The sequence below is a fragment of the Saccostrea cucullata genome, unplaced genomic scaffold (genome assembly GCF_032062105.1).
Source record: "Saccostrea cucullata isolate Sc308-1 unplaced genomic scaffold, CSIRO_AGI_Scuc_v1 ctg383, whole genome shotgun sequence".
NCBI lineage: Eukaryota > Metazoa > Mollusca > Bivalvia > Ostreida > Ostreidae > Saccostrea > Saccostrea cuccullata.
In genome coordinates this window covers 475,293-483,973 of record NW_026933671.1, presented here as the reverse complement: position 1 = coordinate 483,973, position 8,681 = coordinate 475,293, and the positions used below count along the sequence as shown (strand labels likewise).

At 32.4% G+C, this 8,681-nt stretch overlaps 1 long non-coding RNA gene across 1 annotated transcript; it reads right to left on the bottom strand.

Moving 5' to 3' along the window:
- Positions 1 to 234: 234 nt before the first annotated feature.
- Positions 235 to 6,861, bottom strand: LOC134238922 (uncharacterized). Its single transcript, XR_009986122.1, has 3 exons — positions 6,660 to 6,861; positions 6,172 to 6,312; positions 235 to 294 (listed from the first exon to the last, which is right to left on the bottom strand). It is a non-coding gene; the product is annotated as an uncharacterized LOC134238922 (long non-coding RNA).
- Positions 6,862 to 8,681: the final 1,820 nt, after the last annotated feature.

Genomic DNA, 8,681 nt, shown 5'->3' with positions numbered 1-8,681 from the left:
CCACCCATGTGCATCCTTTTTACCAGATGCTTCTAAGGCAAATACATGGTTAATTAAATCTGAAAAAAGGGTATTATACTGGAGTAAAAGTTTAAGCATTTTTGTGGATCAAATTGCCTCCTACAGGGCAACAGTTAGGTCAATTAACAAAAACACACACAATTATAATTTCCTCTTTAAAAAATGTGGATAAACATAGCATTACCTACTTGAGAGCATTAAATAAATAATGCATAAATAATCCATAATAAAATATTGGTCATCCTTTGTTGAGAGTACTATTTGCATCAGCATCTGAGATCATAGAGAAAGAGGGAAAAAATACATTAATTATCTGCCTTTAATTGTTACTGATCCCTTGTAAAAGGTCTATTTTTGTTAGGTGATGTTTGTCTGACACAATCTGTTTTACATCTGTAATAGATTCCTTTTATCATCATCTGTATACAATGAATTAAATCAAGCACTTAATTGTTAAAGTACAGGATACAAAATTGCATATTGCACAATTTATGAAAACAGCTGATGAAATCCTCATTCTCCAGTGTATTTAAAATTCTGTATTTATAATATTCAAAAGAGCTAATGTGTTGTGAACTTTTTTTTTAAATTTAACACCAGAAATTTGTCCATACTACATGAATGTCCCATTAAAGGTTCATTAGTATAATGCAACATAAATATCTGCACAAGTCTAATAAAGTTTGATGAAAATATCTTGAATAGTTTCTTTTAAATTGAGTTTTATACACAATATTAAATAAGTAAAGCAAAAGGTCATTGTGAAGGTCAAAATAAAAATAAATTTAAAACTGTTGGTTAATCCTCAGAAAATAAAGTATCAGCGCATAAGATTACATGAATTTACTTTGCATAGCTTCTTTGAGACTGAACAAAACATTAAGATGTAAGGTCAAGGTTTGGGGAAATGTCAAGGTCAAAAATGCAGATGCCAATAATTAAAAAAAAACTTTCATCAATATGTATAAGGATATAAAGATTGGTTAAAATAACTTGAAAAGTTTCTTTGATATTAATTTAAACACAAATTTTGAAGCCAAGAAATAAGGAAAGGTCAAGGTCATAAATGTTGATGCTGATAAATAGACTTTACCCATATGACAAATATCAGCACAATAAACTTGATTAAAATACTTTGAACAGTTTCTTTGAAATTGCACTTAAGCCACTCTGTTTTAGAAAAAGCAAGGTCAAGGTCACATGAAAGTGTGGATAACTAAAACTTTTCTAATCTGAATATGTACATACGGTTAAATAAAAATCTCTCAAGCTTCTTCCAAATTGAGAAAAACAGACATCAAAGGTCAAGGTCAATGAGAAAGTTTAGGTAAAAAATTAAAGATGATATTGAATGCCTCTCATCTGTAAGTTTTCGTATATTAGGTTTGATGAAAATTAATCTTGAATGCTTCCTTTGGAAATGAGCTAATCACTTATTAAAGAAAAGTGATGTTACGGTCAAAGGAAAGTTCAAGGACAAAAAATGTTGATACATTTGAATAGCTCTCATCAAAAATGTATCAGCTAGCATATGAAGTTTGATAATAGTATCTTGAACAGTTTCACTTGAAAGTGAGCAAAGTGCAAAGGGTGATGGAAGGACAGACAGAAGGACAGAGGGATGGAAGACGGATATAAAAAACACTGTACGTTCCAGTCATCATCATGTAAGTCATAAGAAGTAATTTTATTATAGACAGAAATAGCATTATATAACAAATTGATGCAGATCCAAGATTTTGTGTTTTAGGATGTGCTATTAGATGGCAGTTAGGGGTCAAGGTAATGCAGATTAGCAGATCAAGGACAGTGACTGAAAGGGGGGAGGGGGATATGGGTGCAAAGCTCCAAAGCTCATGATAATAAACAATAAGTCCTAGTAAACATTATTTTGAATTTTATTTTACCTATTTCACATTAATGTACAACCATGACAACTATATCTGAAATATTTTTTGGTTTGAAGGTATGTGTGTGTAAATGTGTGTGAATGAAGGGGGTGGGGTGGTGGTGGTGTTGAGGGAGGTGGGGTGGGGGGTGTACAAGTGTCCAACCTGAATCTGCACCTGAAACTGATACCAGTTACTTTGATTTTTTTTTTTTTGCATTTTCTTCAGACCTTAACAACTTAAATCTGATTACAAAAGACAAAAAAAAAAATCAGGAAAGAGTACTTTGAGTAGCTATCTTATCATGCTTATAAAGAGCTCTCAAAATGAGACTTGATCATCAAGTAAAAAAGAAAGTGTTTTGCAAAAAGTGGTATCATGACCTAATTATAATTAACAGGACATTTATAAACAATGATCAAGAGGTATCCTGGTCAGAATCACACATACACAAATAAAGCTGGAGGAGGATACCATTTGACCTTTGCATGTTGATGAAAATTAAGAGAAAAAAGAAGACATTTATTCTGAAAACAAGGTCAAAGAACCACAAAGGTCATGTGACGTTTGGATGATGATGAAATTAAGATAAGAAGACATTCATTTTGAAAACACAAGGTTAAAGGTCAAAGAAGGGTTATTTGACCTTTGGATGCTGATGAAAATTACAGGGAAAAGTGAAAACAAAAGGTTAAAGGTCAATGTGGAAATCACTGATTAGGTCATGTCATTGCTGTACACTAATATGTAGTCATTAATTACAAATATTAATTTTAAACTTTTTCTACACAGACAATTAGATATAGTCATGCTTGTAGATAACAATATGTGGTATAATCAGGACCATTTAACTTTTAACTTCAGACAATATCAACTGGCCCAGTACTTGTAATATAGCTAAAAATTCCACAATGTTTGATTGTAACTAAAATATGCCGCATTTTCAAATTATAAATAACACCAAATCAATGTATCAATCTGTGCACTGAACTGAGTTTTTCACACACGTTACTTCCTGGAAACCAGGAAAGCCTTTTTCATACATGCAGCACATGTTGGAGGCAGACAATATCATGTAAACAAATGTAGTGAACTGGGTGTTCCAGAGCAAGGCCTTCCTCCATATTAAGTATCACTAATAGTCGGTACCTGACATTGAAAATTGAATTGTGTCGGTACAATAATTATACCACAGGAAGCATTTTCTACAAAGTACCTTTGATGTTTACTCATACATAACGATTTTCATTAAATTTCTATATCTGAAAGGGAAGTTTTTTTCCCATTCAGTGCATGGAAATTCATAGCTTACAATTTCCTGTAAGAGATATTTTTCTGAGCCCGTTTCTACCTCTGGCTTTGACCTTGCCGGAATCTATCAGTGGTGTATCTACTGCTGACAATTACCCTGCTACTGAACATAGCTAAAAACATCCCTGGTACACGATCTCATGTCAAAGATACTATATCAGACAGGACTTCTTATCCAGCTCAATATGTAACAGTCACAGCTGGAATTTAGATCTCTCTCTCTCTCTCTCTCAGTTTGGAAGAAAAAACCAAAATATGAACAAAATGTAAACACATGTAAATTTATACTGTAAGTTATATATTACATTTGGCTGTGTATTGTATTTAGCACCTTTCACGGAAAACGTCATGAAGTACATCCCTAAATGTTTTGCTTTCATATATTCATGTAAGGCATATTCAGAAAGCGCTAGCTAATTCATATCTAGGCAAAATTGTTTAAAAATCAATTTCCGCCAAATATCATACTCACCAAATAAAATACATTTACAGTACTATATTTGCAGTTAGCTTTGGAGTTAAGCTTGAAATGTATGTGTTTTAATATCATATATACACGAGTGACTATAGCGTGAATTCGTAAATGTTAACAGTTTAAAAAAAGCTTCAAGTCCAGGCAAATGTTAGGGCTAATAAATTATCCACAAATGTTTGACTTTTCACATAAACACAATTTTCCTTGCAATATTTCTGTCTGAAGTTGTCCATAACAACTTCTCCAATATATTCAGTCAAACCTCATCATCAAGGGAAAACTTCAAGATACTCAATAATTTGAGATATAAAGTGTAAAAAAAATACTTAAAGGAATAAGTACTTAGCTGTAATTTTTTCATATATCCATTGTATTCCAGATATCAGAGTTTGTGCCATGAGATACTGAAGTTTGCATGTATCTATGTTATTTGTAACACATATGTAAAATAAAATTGTACAAATGAAGAAAACTTAAAATGACTGTATAAAATAAGACCCCATGTTATTCTGATGACCTCTTGGATATCAGGATTTTTTTCTTTCATTTCACAAAGAGAAAGCTTGTTATTTATTGAAGCGTATTCTACCAGTACTTCTGCTGCAGCTGTTTAAATTATAGAAGAGTTGTATTCTGATAGATCTGTCAATGAAAATGTCTATGAGTTTTCAGATCATTTGAGAGAGTTAAAAAAAAAACACAAAAAAGATGTGTTTATGAAACACTGGTGTCCTTTATGGCTGGTAAGGATTCAAGTTTCCCAAATACAAGTTTAACTCCAAGCTACCGTTAAAGACAAGAGATAAAAAAAATATTGGTACAAAAAAATTCTTTTTACAAGGAATACACCTGTAAAATATTTATAAGTCCTAGCACTGACCATTCAAAGGTTATGGCCAAGGTTAAAGTTTTTCAAAATATCAAGGACATATTGTCAACACTGTTAAAAAAATTGGTATCCCTGGGACATGCAGTCTTATAGATCTGTGCAGTGTTAAAGGCCCTAGCACCCAGTGTTCAAAAGCAATGGGTCAAAATTGTTGGTGCTCAAGGGAAGGTCTTGTCAAAAAAGAATATTTCTGTAAAATATGGAGTGTAAAGCACTGACAATTCAAAACTTAAGGGCAAGATTAAACTTTTTTAAAAGCAAGTAAAACTCTAAGGGCAATGTCAAAAGGTAAAAAATACTTGTGTCTTGCAAACAAGAGAAGGCCTTGTTTTATAGAATACCTCGGTATACAAGTAAAGTATCAAACACTTAGCTCCAACCATTCAAAAGACATGACCAAAGTTTGGTAAGATTTTTAAAAAGTGGTCAAGATCAAATGTATAGGGTTCCAAAGGAAAGATCTTGTCAAAAGGAAATTCAAAGTTTCAACCAATCAAAAGGTATGGGCAAGGTTAAAGTTTTGATGGACATGCAGACAGATGGCCAGACACCAAAAATTATATGCTCAGGAGTCTGCAATGGTTTGGACATGCTTATTTCAATCTGTCAATATATTTTAGCATCAACATGCATTAAGCACTCACAATTTTGTATTTACCAATTTCCAGAAATTATTAGCTCTCCAAGCAAAATATAGATAATTTGAAGACAGACAGATTTATCTATTATTTTGAGGCAGTTTTTAAAAGTCTAGAGTAATATACCCCCAAAAAGTAAATAATGCATTTTCCAACTGCAGTTAAATTAATTCCATTTTCAAAAATTATAATTAATCATGACCCTGACACCTGAAACAGATGTATCACACAGCAGACAAAATAACACAGTAGAGTCAGACAATGAAGAATGTATATCTACCTGAGGGTATGGGAGGGATCCAGCTGCCCTGATTAATTTGGCAGGAAGACAGAGGGATACTTAATGGTCAGGCCGTACCTGACCAGACCTCATTAACCGTACACCTGAACAATTGTCACTTAATAATACAGATATGCACACACATGCATGTGCATGAGTCAGCAGCATTAACTCCAGGCACCGAAGCACCGGTACCCTGTCATCTGTGGGGATCGATTAATCTCAGGTGGCCCCCGCAGCTAATTATTAAAATATCTTCTCATTACAGACCTCAGATTGCATCAAACAAAATAGGGATGCTAATAATTGTGTTGAAAACTGCAGGGTTCAATAGAGAGGATGATTTTATCCATTTTTAACTACATTTTTTTTTATAGCTATTTCTATATTTCCTTTCCATCTGCTGCTCACTAGCACAAATGAAGTAAAATTTTCTCAGAAGTCTGAATAAAATTCTAAAATAAATAAAGTTTTACTTCAAAAGCTCATGAATTGTTAGAGATACCGAGCTGCATCCTTAAGTCTTCTCCAATACATGCATGAAATTCACAGTGCATAAAAGAAATTGATCAAATTAAAGAACTTTGAAATTTAAAAAAATTTATGTTAATTTTTAAAATATATATTTAAAAAAAACAAAAAGAAAAATCCATTTAAAATTGACTCACCTGAATTTCTTTCAATAATCACTCAACAATACATAGGATTCTGGGATAAAGAACATCCGCTCTCCGACACATTAATGCAAAAAAACTTGAAACGCCTTGCAGACTTTCTTTCATTCAGCACTACTGGTTACTGTTTTAACCCTGCAATTGTTAACAGTAATTATACAGAAGCTGACAAAAGCCAAGAGGTTATCAAAACTCTATCTACATATCTACAGAACCCCTCCAAAAATAAGCTCCTTGGGTGGATCATCAGCAGGCACACTCAGTACATTAACCAAACATACATGCAACCAGCATTTATTTTAGCAACTATTCAAAGCTATCCTTTTAGATAAGAAAAACAGCAATTAATAAACAAACAAAAAAAAATCAATCAGTGTAAAAGAATGCTTTGTGCCTAGCAATCAATTTTGTTTCAATTACCATTATTTCTTGTGAGGAGTCTTATTACCTGTATAAGGTAATTACACAGGTAACATGCTCACCTGTAATTTCAGCATCACCTCCTTTAATCCATCATCTCACTTGACAGCTTTATCCTGATACAACTACCCCAACCCTCCTGACAGACAATGCCGAACTGTAAGGAGCCTGCATAAATGACACTGAAAAACTATCAATTTCTGGACAAAAACAGTACAAAAGACCAATTATTCTTTATAAATTATATCAAATGAGGCAGAAATTTTAGTAAATTTCAGTAAACAACTGCCATCTCACTTATTTATAGATGGTCCCATCATATAACCCTAGATTCCTCTTCATTCGCTAGGGCCCAGCATCAAGACAAAAATTGTCAAAGTTCCAGCACAGAACTTTTACTGTGTAAGGATTTATTCCATGTCCCTTTGTATATTCAAAACTTACAACTCCAAGCAATCTTTATTTATTATTAAATTATTAATAATACATCTGAAAAACTGTTATAATTCAGAAGAAAATGTCTAAGCATTGACCCTTGCACACATATTGTAGATTCATCATTTTTTATGGGTAACCAACGTTCTTGGATTTCAGGAGTAACCCTTTCCTATTCATATACCCAAGAATGAATGTTTATTTTGTAAACATATTGATTCTACCTATGAGTAACCCAACAAAATATGTCCCAACAAACAGGTAACATTTTGATTCCCCATGAATATTGAACCACCACAAATCAAAATGAGTATGCTGTAAAATTTTTCTTCCACTTCTATTTTCCCATTCAATGATAACACTATTTCATGTGCGAAAAATACTGTTCACACTTTATCTAACATACAGAAAGAGACGGGTGTATAAAGAAGTTTATGGAAGTATAGTACCACAAAAACTAGAATTCTCTCAATGTCAAAAAAAAAACTTATTCACAATGGCCCAAGATAAGATAAAAACAATTTCATACACAGCACCAATGGCCTGAGTGATGGCATTCAGTTTTTCCAATATGTACAAAACTTGGATTGTAGCAATTCACATCATGACACCAGTCCTCAATGCATTGGTGTGTCTAACTTATTTTTTACATGGAAAACCAGTCTGTATTTACCTTAGCATCCAAGCCATTAGAAATGAGAAGCAAGGGGGACAATACTGTAAGTCAAAGAAATAATTATATACTATTAAGGATATCCGATCCTCAGCCAGGAAGGATAACTCCAAAATTTAATATTTTATTTGAAATGCACCAAAATGAAGCTTGAAAATGAAATTTTTTCATGCAACAATTTTCATTTTATTTATCTTTATAAGATCCAAGGTTTTTGGAAGTCTTGGGAAAGGTCTTTTAAAAGTTGACTTTTATACCCTACAAAAGGGAAAAAATTAAAACTGTTTTAGAGAAATAAGATTTTCTTGTATCCAGCCTTAGAAACTAATGCTTATCAGCATGATATGATATAAATAGTGATTTGTGGTGTCTTGCAATGATAGCAAAAGCCTTTTACACTGTGTATTATAGAATAAATGACGGAAATAGAAGACAAAAAATACCAAAATAAGTATAAAAATCAAGGAAATTTCTCTGAATGCCTGGATACCTATCATTTTTTAGCCTAAAATATATTTGTTGGTCAATTTGTAATTAGAAAATGCATTGCTGATAATCCAATTCACTTTCTCTGCAAAAATATTGGAGATTTGACATTTTTCCCTATATAATATGATTAACTTTAATTTCTAACTTTAAAAAAATCTTGTGGATAAATTTACCTAACATTGTGGATTCAGAGATACTTTTATGAGTACTTTTGATTACTTAACTGCTAATCTTAAAAACCTGAGGATCGGACTACCTTAAGCTTGATGAAAAACCAAAATTTTTAAATTCCCTCTCTAAACAGCATATTTCAATTTCTTCCAAGATAAAAGAAATTGTTATAAACCAATGTAATTTTATGTCATAATAGAGTCCTAGAGTATTTTCACATAAACTATACTCTGCTCCTTAACTAAATCTTGCCTTCATTTTAGGAAGGTCAAGTCAAAACATGAGAAACTCAACAGAGCAAAGTTTGAGCTTCTTC